The sequence below is a fragment of the Capsicum annuum genome, chromosome 12 (genome assembly GCF_002878395.1).
Source record: "Capsicum annuum cultivar UCD-10X-F1 chromosome 12, UCD10Xv1.1, whole genome shotgun sequence".
NCBI lineage: Eukaryota > Viridiplantae > Streptophyta > Magnoliopsida > Solanales > Solanaceae > Capsicum > Capsicum annuum.
This window is the reverse complement of record NC_061122.1, coordinates 98,137,927-98,153,827: the sequence shown is the minus strand read 5'-3', so window position 1 is coordinate 98,153,827 and position 15,901 is coordinate 98,137,927.

Sequence of the window (15,901 nt, the reverse complement as noted above, 5' to 3'; positions counted from 1 at the left end):
CAAGAACTAACCATGAGGGACTCAAGAATGCTTGGGTACTTAGGAATAAGTAATACATTTATTTTACAGGAATAAGTACCTAGACAATGGATGTTTAAATCATAGAGAGAAAAAGTTTGTTTGAAAAAGTAACTGATATTGATGGAGGCTTTGGAGATAACTCCAAAAGCAAAGCAATAGGTGCCTCATCGGACTAATATTTTTAGAAATTTCTAACGAACTTTGAAACATCAAAAAACTCAATATTGGGCAGTTTCATGCATTTGGATCCAATTGCCTTTTTTATAACAATAGGAAGGACAACACTGGTAAGCTCGATCCAAGAAGTAATAAAGGTATTTTTATAGGATACTCTAACTCTTGTAGATCTTATAAAATTTTTAATAAACACACTCTTTGCATCAAAGAATCTATGCATATTGTCTTTAATGATACTTAACATACTACAAAGAATGTTAGTACTATAGATGATGAGATTAAACATGAAAAAGAAAATAACTCATCATCCACTGAAGCTGATTCTACTGCTAAGTCAACTATCATTGAGACTGATCAGCCAACTGCTGCCTCTAATGGTCAATTTGAACTCAAAGCAATTCCAAATTAATGGAGAAGTAAACATAATCACCCAAAAAAGTTCATCATTGGTGATAACAATGAAGGCATGAAAATAAGAGCTTCTAGTAAAAGAAATACAAATATCTTCTTCATACCTCAACTTGAACCAACTGAATGAGGCCTTACAAGATGATAGTTGGGTCAAAGCAATGAAAAAGGGGCTCAGGCAATTTGACAAAAATAATGTGTGGATCCCTATACCAAAATTTGAGAATGTCTCTATCATTGGAACCAAATGGGTTAATGGGAATAAAATGAATGAATTAGGTATAGCTCACTTAAGGCAACTCACAACAAGAGAGAGTCGACTATGATTTAACTTTCATACTAGTTGTAAGGTTGGAATCTTTCAAATTTTACTTGTCTATACAACTTACAAAGGTTTTAAATCATTTCAAATGAATATGGAAGTACTGTTTTGAAAGGTTTCATTAATAAATAAGTTTTTTTTGTAAAACAATCTCCAAGTTTTGAAAATTCTAATCTTTCATAGCATGTTCTTAAAATCTCAAAAACTCTCTATGGTTTAATACATGATCCTCGAGCTTAGTATGAAAGACTGAGGGATTTTCTAATCAAATATGACTTTTCAAGAAGAAAAATTAACACAATAGAACTCTTTCTAAAATTTAATTATCCAAATTTATGTTATTTTTGAAAGATATAATGCTACTTTATGCAAGAAATTTTCTAAACTAATGCAAAATGAATTTGAAATTAGCGAGTTAACATTCTTTTTGGGATCATAAATCCATCGGTCTACTAAAGGCTAGTTCATCTCCAAGGGTAAGTACTCCTATGAGTTTTATATGAATGGTTGAATCAAGCAATAATGACAGGAATATTGATGAAATCAACTATCAAGATATAATTGGTTCTCTCTTATATCTTACAACTAGTCGACCTGATATCCTTTTAGTGTTTATAAATATGTCAGATTTTAGTTTGCTCCTAAAGAAACTCACCTGACAGCTATAAAATGTATTATTAAATATCTTATTGGCATTAACCCCTATGAATTATTATATGTTATGTATGATTATTTTAAAAGATTTCTCAGATGCAGATTATGCAGGTGACTAAGTTGATAGAAAAAACACCAGCGGTACTTGTCAATTCATAAGAAAATATTTTGTCTCATACAGAATTGTGTCTCTCTATCTACTATTGAATCTGAATGTACTATTATTAAGTTATGTTGTGCTCAAATTCTTTGGATGTATCGTCAACTAAGTGATTATGGTTTATCTTTTTAACTTTTGAAAATTTTTTATGATATACAATACTATTTGTTTGTCTAAAAATCATGTGCATCATTAGCAAACACATATCAATGTTAAGCATCATCTTATTAGAGATCTGTGTTAAAAGGTGATATTAAATTATATTTTCTTAGAACTAACTTTCAATCAGTATATTTTTTTTTAAAAAAAAAGAGAATAAAGATTTTTTGCTCTTAGAAAATATCTTGGCACTATTAAAATCCTTTTTAGAAAAGACACTTTCATATAGATATATATTATTTGCTCATGAAAGTGGCTTTTCATTAATGTTGATTTGATTGATGTACTAGTCCATTGATTTTCTTTCCTTTCTCGTGCCTATTCCACGACTTGTGTAAGGTAATTATGGCGCCTCTCCATTTTTCAAGGCAATTTTTCAGTCACTCCTTGCATCGATTCACTTCTCTACCTCTCTATATATTTGATTCCCCTCTTTTTCTCCGTCCTCATCTTATCAAAAGGTCTATGTCCAAAATTTCCAGGATATCTACTACAGGTAACAGGAAAAGGTCTTGTATCAAAGAAAAAGGAAAAGTCTCTTCCCCAGTCCATCTCGATTTTGATTTATCTGATCAAAACCTTCCTCAAGGTTCTTTTGACTCGTCTCGCTCTGGTAAGCATCCACTTGTCCATGAAGACTCTGAGAATTCTAAAAAAAAAGTGAAGTTCGATTTTGATAATTCTCTAAATGTCAAAACTAATTTTTGAAAACCCATAAATGAAACTCTTTTTCATTCTATGAAGGAATTATATCTTGTTCATGGTATAATTATTGTCTCTTAAAATCTCTATTTGAATTCCAAGGCTGGGGAAATATTTTTGCCTCCACTGTTAAGTATGTTATTGAGCTTCTTATTTGGTTGTTTTATACAAATTTGTGTTCTATCAGATTTGGTGAGTTTGAAACCCTTGTCACGGGAAAATGTATATTTTTTTGTTGTGCTATATTTCATATTAACTGCTCTGGGTTCTCTACTACCTCTAAAAACCCTTGATCGTCTAACTTTGATGTGTCATTTGAAGATGCTATGCATGTTATTGCTTTAGACAACTGTGATTCTCTTCCCTCTGTTCTTGGTCCTAGATATCTATCCTTTGAATTTCGGGTGATTTCTCACATTGTGGTGACCACTCTGCTTCATCGAGCAGAATCTCTCTCCACCCTCTCTCAGCGTGATACTCTATTTAATTTTTGCATTGTGACTCATCTTAAAATCAACCTCACATTCTTCATTATTAATTACATAATTAAGGTTTATCTTGATCCTTTAAGTTTTTCTTATAGATTGGTCGTTTTCTGTATTTTAGAAGTTTGTCATGTGCCCCTCAGTGTTGTCCCTTCAATCTCTGTTAAACAATGTTGTAATGCTACAGGCTTTGCTAGTATGGGGTATATTCTAGTTGATAATACATGGGCTCAAAAGTCTTAAAGTTGCTCTATTGGGACTCCTTTCTCTCCCAAGCTACACTCTCCTCATCCTTCTTATTCCTTTGGTACTGTATCTGTGGATATGGAGTTACGCCTATTGGAGATCGATACTAAGCTCACTATAAAAAATGGTTCTAATTACGGAGGTTATTTTAACCTTTGTAAAATTATATAAAATATTGGGGTTAAACAGGTGTCGCTAAAATTTATAGAGTTGAAGGGTTTTAAACCCCCACTTTCCATTGAAAAAAATAGTGTGAATTGTTCCCTCCTTTTTACATCAAAAAAAATATTTCCTCTCATTTTTTTTAATTTCCCCCCAAAAAAACCTATCTCTCTCTCATTTTTCCATCGGTCAACCTTAGCACCTCTGGTTTAGCACCTCCATTGGCCATTTCTACTTTGGTGTCTCAGCTTTAACACTTTCGGTCGGCCATTGCTTCTCCATCCAGGTAATTTCTGCTCTTATTTTTTTAATTTCTCCCAAAACAATCCATCTCTCTCACATTTTTCCATCAGTTAGCTTTAGCACCTCTGATTTAGCACCTCCGTCAGCCATTGCTACTCCAGCCTCTCGGCTTTAGCACCTTCGTTCAACCATTGCTACTTCGGATAGGTAATTGATGTTCTTCTTAACCTCAATTTAGTGTTTTAGCTTTAGCGATTAACACAGATAAGGTAATTGCTCGATATTTTGAACTCTTCTTTTGTCATCAAAAACTTTTCATCTGCCAATTTCTCTCTCTCATATCAAAATTAGCTTTATATGTACTTAATTTCTTTGACTAGTCTAAGAATGGGGGATTTTCTATATCATGTCTTAGATATGGATCATTTAGCTTGAAACATATATTTTAGTCTTTCTAAATATTATAGGGTTTCTACAAATAGATAAAGATGATTTCTTTTATGACCTTTTGGGTGCTTGTCGGCTTGATTCAGTAAATCTTGTTGAAACTATCTTTAATTTTATTTATGCTTTTTCTTATGATGCAACACTAGGTTTACTTTTAAATTATGTGATGTTAATAATTCACACCATGGGATTGAGTTACTAGTAAGGTTTGCATTCACATTACCCTCCCTGAAACTGGAATTACACTGGCCATGTTGTTCTTGTTCGATTGAGTTTGTGAATTCCCCTCCTCCTACAAGCTTTATAGTATTTCTTGATAAGTAGGATATATCTAGCTTAATAATTTCGCCAAGATACCACCTCTACTATTACAACTTTTTTTGTCGTAGATTTAGATTAGACTAACCAATGTGATAGCAAAAGACCTCTTTTATTTAATGCAAGGTGTTTCAAATTCCAATAATATTTTTGTTCTGTTGGGTAATCTTTAAGTCTTTTAAAAAGACCCACAATGTTATGCAATATGAGAGGGAAGACATTATACATTATGTGTTTATCTTTCTATCAAGGATTTTGTTGAATGATATCTTTCACGTCTATAGTGGTGGATCTCAATAATTGTTTCTATTTTGATATTCCAACATGTGAGTTTACACCTAATCAAGAATAGGAGTCCCTAGCCACATAAAATGGATTTATTAAGAATTCTGCATGACCATTGAACTGCAGAAAAGAAATGAAATAATTAAATTAAATGGCAAAGTCATCAATTTTAATTACTTTTTTGGTTGATAAGAGTGTTTGTTTTTCTGGCCGATAGAGCTTTCATTTTTACAATACAAAATTTTGATTCTTCTTTGATAGTTATAAAAAAATTAATCTTTTAGTATGATTAAAATTTGGTAGTGATATCCGTCATAACTAATCTCATTTTACTCTTCTGTGTTACAAACTTAGTCCATGGAGTGATTCACCGAAGCAGATTTTAAGTTCTGTACCAGCTATGCTCAAGTTTCATATTGTTTTATTACATCGAGACCCATCAGTGTATATATCATGTTGTTGAATAAAATGTAGAAGTAGGATATATTGGACCTCAACTAGTTTGGGGTTTAAGTCTAGTTTACTAATTGTTGATTGATTATGGTCGTTGAACTTATTTTTTATGTCTGTAAAGTTAGTCGAGCTGTGAGAAAGTTGATCCGAACATCACAATTATCCGTTAGAGTAATTTTTCATATGATAATTTTGTTATGTATGTTCTATGTTAGAGTTCATTAATTTATTTATTTTCTATTACGTTCACTTTCTTCTTCATGAAATTTTATAGGTGATACTTAGCATATTCAGCAAATTCTGCAATGGATAGATCTTGGATTAGAATGCCAAGAAACACACCAGAGTATTTACTTTATTTAAATCAGTTTCTAGATTTTTCATTCAATAATGGAGCTATAGGAGATAAAATAAAGTGTCTATTTCATGTAAGTGGTTTTAAAAAGTGGCAAACTAGAAATGTCGTGTTTTACCATTTGATGCCAAACAGTTCCTTAAACATTACATCACTTGGGTTATCCATGGGGAAATAAATGATTTTCCCAATTCCAGAAACATAAAGAACACTCAAGATGCACGACCTTCTGAAAATCCTGTTGAATTATTAATTAATGAAGCATTCGGGGGTTTAAGGCATAAGGGTGTCGATTCACACGCGTCACAAGTAGAGGGAGAAGAAGAAAATTTACATGATTTATCTGGTTCAAATAACAAAGATTCTTTCAAATTGCTTAAAGATGGAAGTGAAGATTTGTATGAAGAATCCAAGTACTCAAAGTTGGAATTTTTATTATAACTTTATCACATAAAATGTTTGTCTAGGTTAAGTGATAAGGGAGTGACTATGCTGCTAGATCTACTCAGGGATGAATTTAAATTTTCATAGATCCTTATATCTTTTTATGAGGCTAAGAAAACCATCAACAAGTTATGTCTTGATTATATCAAGATAGATGCTTACCCAAATGATTGCATGTTTTACTAGGAAGATAATGTTAATGCAGAATCTTGCAAATATTGTCACACTTCTAAATAAAAGCCCAGAAGGATAACAATCTTGATCATTCTCCTAGTACAAGTAAGAAACAAAAGAAGAAGCCAAAAAAACCTGTAAAAATTTTGTGCTACTTTCTATTAAAATCAAGATTACAAAGATTATTTATGTGCTTTAAAATTGCAGAGCATATGAGATGGCATGTAGAGGATGGTAACAAAGATGGAATCTTAAGGCACCCTCGAGATGGTGAACCATGAAAAAGGCTTGATACAAATTTTCCTGAGTTTTCTTCTGATCCTTGAAATGTTCGATTAGGACTAGATAGTAATGGTTTCAATCCTTTTGGAGCAATGAGTACTAACTACAATATTTGGCCAGTGGTTTTGTTTCCATACAATCTTCCTCCTTGGTTGTGTATGGACCAATCAAATTTTATCCTCTCAATAATCATTCGAAGTCCACGTACAATAAGGAATAGATTTATATCTACAACCACTTATTAAGGAGTTGAATGAGTTATGGAGTGAAGGTGTGGATACTTTTAATTCATCAAAGAATATGATGTTCAAAATACAAGCAACTCTTATGTGGACGGTTAGTGATTTTTTTAAACTTGATAACTTATCTAGCTGGAACACCCAGATTGGTCTTACATGTCATTCTTGTAATTTTGATGTAGAACCTTGTCGACTTTGCCATAGTAGAAAATGGTGTTTTATTAGCCACCATCGATTCTAGTCAAAAAATCATAAATTTAGATTGATGAGACATCGTTTTATAGAAATATGAAAGAGAGGACCCCTCCAAAGAAGTTATCTGGGTTAGAAATTTTGCAACAAATGAAAAATATCAATGTCACATTTGGAAGACAATCAGAGTTGTGAAAAAGTAAAAGCAAAATGAATGTTAGGGAAGATGCAACTCAATAATAGAAGCAGAAAAGCATATTATTTAATCTTTCATAGTGTGGGTTTAAACCGTTGCCGCATAATTTCGATATGATGCATATTGAAAAAATGTGTTTGACAATATTATATATACTTTATTAAATGATAAAGAAAAGTCAAAGGATCATGTTAAGGCCCGAAGAGATCTACAATATATGGGCATGAGGCGTGATCTTTGGGTCGATGAGAATAATGAGTGTAAACTTTCTACATTTGCAATTCCAAAGAACAAGAAAGTGGCCTTCCTCGAGACTTTAAAGAATATCTCAGTACCAGATGTTTATTAAAGTAATATATCTCATCGTATTGATTGATTTGGCTGAAAAAAATTGAATTAAAAAGCCATGGTTGTCACATTCTTATGCAACAGTTATTACCCATAGCAATTCGCAATGTGCTTCCAAGATAGGTTGTTGCAACTTTGGTTGAGTTTTATTCCTTTTTAGGCAGCTTCGTTTGAAAAGTTTAAGTCTTGCAGACTTAGACAAGCTACAAATTCGAATTATGGAAACTCTTTGCCATTTAGAGATTTTGTTTCCTCCATCATTTTTTACTATAATGATTCAATTAACTGTTCATCTAGTTGATGAGGTTAAAAAAGGTGGACCGATACATTATCGCTAGATGTATTTTGCTGCAAGGTGAAATATTCCTTATTCAAAATCATTTTAGTTGATTTAACAGTAGTAGTTTAACGTAAATGCTTTGTCTTACACATTAATATTTTGAGTATAGATTGTTGGGTCATTTCAAGTCCCTTGTAGGGAACAAATCACAAGTAGAAGGTTCAATAGCTAAAGGTTACATAGTTGAAGAAGTTCTTACTCTTTATTCTCGTTATTTTGAGGAAATTGAGTCAAGGTTAAATCAATCTAAACGTGTAAATGATGAACCAAGCCAAAATGAGGCTTCTACAAAGTCAAGTATTTTCCCTCAACAAGGTAAGCATGTTGGAGGCTTCATAACAAAACCATTGACTCATTTGGAGAAAACACAAGCTCATCAATATGTGTTACTTAATCATGCGGTCATGAAGCCATTTATTGAGTAAAAAATTTGCATTGATTTCATTTATAAGATATGTTTTGATTAATTGGATTAAAATTGTTAATTATAGTGTCTTTATAGTAAATTTAGAGATTACATCAAAAGAAGTACAAGAGGTCAAAGACTTTCAGCAACATAGGTAGAGAGAAGAGTTAGTAAAGAGTTCCCTGATTGATTTCCTAAGCAAGTGAGTGAATGCTATTAAAATGTTTGTTTTCGTATAACTTTCTTATATCAATTGAGAATTTTTGATATAAATATTTTATAGAGTCAAATTATGAATCCAGATATAGTAGATATTATCTTTGATGAGATGAAGTTCATAGCACAAGGTCCAGCCCAAGATGCAAGAAGATTTAGTGCTTATAACATTAATGAATTCAAATTTCAAATTTTTTCTAGACAACAAGCATTAAGAACTCAAAATAATGAAGTTTTTCTTGTCTCTAACACTTTTTGTGTTGCATCTAGTGCAAATAGACATACAAAATAAGAAGACCTGTGGGTTGTTCTTTTCAAAGGCTAGTGGGCTGACACTACTCGAAATAGAGAGTTTAAAATACATGTTTGGAAGTAAATTATGTCAACTTTTCCAAATTGATTCATATTGGTGATCGCGTGGATAAACATCACAAGCAAATATGGGCTAGTACATTGATAATGAAAATGATAATGAATGGAGTGTGGATGTACATCTAAAACCAAAAGATTTGTTTGACATGGGAGAAGTTGATGAAGAGGAAATATACGAGAATGAGTCATACCAACAGCGAGAATTTAGACAATTTTTTTATGTTTATTACAAGAATGTCCAAATTGCAATAGAGGAGCATATGATTAAATAGAGATATCATTATTTTTTTAGTTTTCTCGGCCACTTCTTTTTTCTCGCTTGATTAGAGACATTTCTAAAACTTACTATCTTTTGTCTAAGAAAGTTATTTTTATTTTTTTATATAATTCTTGATCATTCTCATTTACAGATGATGTTTTGACAGACAAAAGAGCTTAATCTGGAACTAAATCTGACTGTATTTTTTTGGTTTTCTTATGGTGTAAATAGATCTAGTAGTTGGTTAAAATTGGACCTTTTTATGTAGTTTATATATGTACAATCCTATATAGTTATGAGTATTTCTGAATGTATAGTAGCCAGTAGGTTTAAAGCGAACTGAGTGTTAAAGTACCTGTGCAAATAGTATACCAAATTAGTAAAGGTGCTTGAAGGAAATATCACTTATAAGGTAGATATAGTTACCCAATAACTATAGAAGTATAATAGAAGTACTTATATTGCATGTCTATATAGTGCGATTTGTGTTGGTTGTTTTTAGGAAGTTATGGGATGCATTAACTGGAGATGTTTTGAACTTATTTGACCACAAGCACATAGTATAAGCTTGTGCCTTTTTAGAGGTACCTTATATAAATGGTCTTTCAATTTTTTTATGGTAACTGGAGTCAAAACCAAAAATATGATAATTGGAGTCAGGACAAAAAATTAACTTATTTACTTTTAATTTTTTTCATGAATATGAAAAGAGTGGATTAGCTCCTATTGAATAACATATCATCCTAAATCCTTCTATGAGATGGATAAATGAGAAATATTTAGTCAGCTTCTTTCACACAAAAATCTGGCAGGATAGCCAATAAATTGAGTGAAAATCATGTGAGACTAGGGTTCAAATTTTAATGGAGAAAAATATTTCTTGGTGATTTCCTTTCATCAATCTGAGCCTTGGTAAAAGAGTTAATTGATACTTGTAACTAGTGGAGATAGTAAGTACGTGGTGGAATAGTCAAGGTATGCGCTAGAAGGTTCAAATATACCACTGTTATGAAAAAAATAGTCTACTCCTTTTAGTGACATAGTATAACAGCTCTGTGTGGGAGTTACACTATTGTGACATCTGTCGGCTGCGTAGATTTATTAGTGTCATGTTCTGCTTATTATTAGCCTTTAAAGATTATTGTCTTAGAGTGAGATTTGTGCAGCATTTTGTGTTCTTACCATTGGAGAATTGTATAGGGTCAAATGAGTAGTCTTGAAAGATTGTATCAATTTGGCCCTATAGATGTTCACATATGTGGGATAAGGTTTCCAAGGAAAAGAAATGAGGCTTTTATCAGGAATGCACTTAATCTATGAAAAAGCACATATTCCCTACCTCTCTCACCTCATTCAAAGATAAATACTATAATTACATGAAATTCCTCCTGTTGGGCCGAAAATAAGAGGCTTCAGAAGATGAAAAAAACAATATATGAAAGTTTGGCGTGTTTGTACAATTTAATAAGGTAGCTTATCTTGCTTCACTATAGTCATATGTCCAAATTTTCTTGGACAAGTTATGGTACTTTCGATTAGAGTAATTCAGCTATGGCCTTCCAAGAAATATCGAATGCCACTAGGAATTGTATACACCAAAATTAGAAATTCATCAGTATATAGAGGTATAGTGTTTCTAGTTCACTTTTAGGAAGCCTGTTAGTTGGTATGATCTTTAGCCTGTTGGTATAATCTTTTTAGTATTTTTTAGGTGACTTCACTGCAATTCGACATTGCTTGATTCTAAATCCACTAAGACTTCTATAAGAAAAAATAGGAACTCTTTAGCATATGTAGTTGTTGTTGTTATTGTTATTGATTGAAATTCACATTGCTTGTACGTTGTAAATAAATACACAATTCTATTTTTAGGCTGAGTAGGAACTATCTGCATTGAAAAATGTGTGCTATTTTTGGATGGTAAAAGTACACTAAGACTATCTGTGCTAGCCAGTGATTGTCTATCTGTGTTGAGCATGAAAAAATATGCAAAAGCCTAATGAAATGTCTTGCTTTCTGCTGCACGATTTGAGTTATTAAATTACAAATATTCCAAGGTTCAAGCGCTTACAGGAAAAGAAAAAAATGGATCAATTGGTATTTTTATCATAAAGTACTAAATCAACCTTTTTTCTTAAGTCAGTATCACCATGCCTACCGAAAAATCTGACCATATCATTATTGGCCAAAATAAATCTGGCTCTGCCAATTTAGCCCACATCATAACCATCTCAACCAATTTACTCAGCATCGCGTCCATCTCCTATGGATTATGTAACGACCCGAGACTATCCCCTAGTCGTCACACGATGCTTAGGACCAAAAATGATCCCAAGCTAACCCTTGTACTGCCATACTATTAAGCAACTAATTTAAATATGTACAAAATGACTAAGTTTACTGTGCGGAAATATAATCATGAGGAAATCTGAGAAAAATACAATACTGATACAATTTTACATTCTGATAAAACTGAAGAGCGAAACTAAAATTATATGACTGACACTGACTAACATTTGTGAAGCCTTTACTATGCTGACTATAGATAGCTGGGACGTGAATCCAACTACCACTAATCAATACACATGAGTAAGAAAGTAAATTACATAAATAACATCTAACTGAAGTCCCCAAAGTAGGAAGACTCATCATCTGCTGGCTGGAATCTGCAACTGTCTGATCGTGATATATGGACTACAACTGAACTGGTACCTACATTATTGAACAATATAGCACATAGATGTATATATGGATCAGTACTTTTAGAATGTACTAAGCATGTGGGGGTGAATGCATAAGTAAAACAATATCTCAATGTTCATATAAACTTATAAAAAGATGCATTCTAAGTATAAATGACTCACATTGGCTAGAGTAACTGAAAGCTGAAAATCATGAATCGTGATGACAAAATATACTGTATAAATCTTGTGAGTCATAACACTTAGTTCTAGAAGTTGTACTGTTACTCTTTTTGCTAGTGGAATAAGTAGAATTGAAGTTAAGTCTGTTTTCAAATCATGCAGGCTAAGTGTAAAAGGACTCACCTTTGAATCTATAAACTAAAAGCTGAAATCTCATGGCTAATGACTTATGTAAAACAATATCTGAATAAAATCGTGAGCCTTTACACTTAGTTTCTAAAAGTTGTTCTGTTATTCTGTTTTAGGACTTAGGAAATTCTTTTAAAAGCTTCTCTGTAATGGCTTAAGTTTTAGGCTTTAGGAAGGTTTTTCTAACCTACATAAATCATGTGTGCTATCATAGAGTCCAACGTCTAGTTTTCCTAAGGGAAAAACCTCATGTTGGGGAGAAGTGTCATACTCTTGCCAAGGAGTATAACCTGAGCTAAATGATTACATCTGTAACTGTCATCCATATAGAAATGGGAATTATCTGAATCTGTACCTACGTTGGCTCATAGTTCTAGGGAAGTAGGATACGTTAAACCCACACTTTCGACTCGGTGCTAAATACTACTCCCTTTAATATGTATGCTCATTCTGTAGGGAATCCACTTTAAAAACTAGCATAAGGGGTTATAATGAAAATTAATTATGCATCTGTCTATTTTAAACTGTAATTAAAACTAATCTATTTTCTGTAAATTTTAATAAAACTGTAAAGTGGATTCCATATCTTAACTGAGGATCAAAAAATCCTATCTTTTTTGAAAAATCTGAATATAAGATAGTCATAGGGTGCTTAAAAGCAACATCTTCTTGAAATATCAATATTCAAACTAGGGCTTAATACCCATGCTTTAACTCATATCAATCATCACCCTGTTCATGCTTCATAAATAAAATCTTGAAATTTCTTTAACAATTCTAGTCAAGACAATGCAATTTAAATTCTTAATGTATGTAAAACAAAGACAACATATGGACATAAATAATTGAGATGAATTTCATTGTTCAAGACACCATTAGTATCATAATCTGCAAATAGTGATCATTGGATACGAACCCTAAATTGAAAATTCATGTAAAAACATCATTAAAAGCTAGTTTTTGGCACATGGGTGAAAGAATTACCCTTGTTCATAATCCACATACCTTAATTAACTAAATTGATGAATATACTTGACTTTGAATCCCTATTTATACTCTTGAAGATTGTTTCTTGAAGATCTTGAATTGGGAACCTTGAATTTTGAATTATCTTGAAAAAGAAATGGTGAATTTTTGAGTTTCTTGAAGTTGAATGTTCAAGCCTAGGGTTTTCTTAGAGAGTAATTTGATGAAAAATTCATATAATATTCTTAGAATAGGTTAAATTATTTGTTTTCACGAATTAGAGTGACATTGACTTAAATACCCTTTTGAAATTTTAAAATCGCGATTGGAGCCCGATTTTTCACCTCGGTGCGACGCGACACTATCGCGTTCGTCACTGGAAATGGACGAGCCCAATTTCACATCTTGGTGTGATGTGGTGCTATCAAATTGCATCACTATAAATGGACGAGGGCGAATTGCACTCCTCCGCGACACGGTGCTTGTCCCACCTCGATTTCTGACGCGGTAAACTACTACCTCATACGAAAATGCCATAAATTCTCACCTGGATATTGGATTAGGGCAAAATTGGTATTTTGGAAAGATGAATCAATTATCTACAATTAGGTGGGTCTTGAGATGAAAAGTTCTACATATACAAAGAGTTATACTCATTCAAAGATGATCCTTGTGAAATCAAACACCAAAAATTGGTCGAATCAAAGGCCCTTAGCTCACTTGGATCTAAGTGACACTTATGAACATCTTTCCCACCTCATAATATTTATTCACACTAGGTAAATGATCATGAAACATGGATTAAAGTATGAATCACGGGACTAGAGTTTACACTCATAGGAATGAAGGTCCAATTTCTAGCTTAGAAGCATATGGGGTATTACAGATCAGGACACTTCACATTTGGGCTAGAAAGTTTGCCCTGAATCACAACCATCTTTGTCAGTTTGCTTGAAATCACATCTATCTCCGATTGGTCGGGACGCATCATAGCCATCTTCTTTTGGTAGGGACTCATCATATCCATCTTTGATTGGTCGAGACTCATCACAACTATCTCGATCAGTTCACTCTACATCACATCTGGGTTTGATAAATTAGGACTCATCATAACCATCTCAATAGGTTTATTCTACATCATATTCGGCTCCAATAATCAGGACTCATCACAACCATGGAGTCCCCCACTGCTAAAAGAGAGATACATAGTATAACATGCGATGAAGTAGCATATTAAATCGATATGTTTTATCTAATTAAGTTATTAAATACAAGTAGTAGTATTACCTGCTTCTGAAAGTGACATTGAATGGCCTGTTATTATTGTTGAATACTTTTTCATGAGGTGGTCGGATAATGAAATTTGAACAATAGTGACAAGTGGGGTATAACCTAGTAGTTAACATGGTCGTTTATTGTTGTTGTATGCTTTTTCATGAGGTGATCGGATAATGAAACTTGAAGAATAGTGACAATAGAGGTATAGCCTAGTAGTTAACACTCTCTATCTCAAACATTTATCGTGATGTTTTTAGTTGTATGCAGATATAAGTATTTTATAATAAAGGTAGAAAGTTTAGCTGATTGATTTCTATACTTTGAAGTTTTATATAGCCAAGTGATGCGGCTAGTGAACCCATTTCGCCCATGGAATGAAAGAAGATCATGTGATGATAGTAATCCTAGTGACAGTCGTTGATTTCATTGCAAATTATCTTGGATATTCAATTATGATGATGTAACTGTGTGATTGGAGTGAATCTTAGAATATTGAAGGTTTTGTGTTTAATTTTTTTTTTTTTTGGAGTTTGAAGATGCTAGTTAATGTTGAAAATTTGGAGTTTGAAGATGCTAGTTAGTGTTGAAACTTTAATTTTTAAGTTTAATGTTCAATGTATTTTTTATATATTTGTAAATTACAGTTTAATTAGTCATGTATTGTTAATGGTATATGAGTTGAATAAATAATGGATTGTAGGTTATGTTTGACGAAACAATTAATATAAGCTAAAATTAAAATCTATAATTTGTTAGTGAGAGTTGAAGGGTCCCACTAAATAAAGCTCATCAAAAATAAATTGTGGAGGTTTAAAACCGCCGCAATATTTAAATATAAATTTGATTTTATAAAGAATTAATTTTTTTATAAAATTAAATTAATAAATTGCAGAGGTTTAAAACCGCCGCAATGTTTAGATTAGCGGAGGTCAAGCGCCACAAAATAACAGCCGCACATTAATTTGGCGGTCAACAAAAAACTGTCGTAAATTGATTGTGATGGCTTTTATTGTGGGGGTTTTGAGAACCGCTAGAATCAAAATTTGTGAGGGTTTCAAACCTTAAAATTAACCCCTGCAATTTGACCCATTTTTTGTAGTGGCTTGACAGTATCAAAGATCTTCTGCTTGCTAATCACTTTCAACTGGACAAGATTAAGGATACATGCAAAGAGACTGAAACGGATGTTGCTCGTCTTCGTGTCAAGTTTGATCAAGTTATTAAGGAGGCAACAGAACTTGCAACCAAGATTCAAGCTACAACTGATTCTCTCACTACCATCATTAGAGCTCAGTTCACTAACTTGAAAGAGGCCACCTCTCAGACACTGGCTTATTTTTTCTCTCGCCATCCTTATGCTGATAATTGATCTTTATGGACTCTGTTTACCTTATTTTAGTTTTGGGATTGTAAATGGGCATAATGAATACTTTTTTTATGCTATGTGGTCAATGGTTTTATCTATTTGTACTTCTTCTTTTTTGATTTATGTCAAAGGAGGAGAATAGTATGCAATCCTCTTTCCTCTTTACAAGAGAT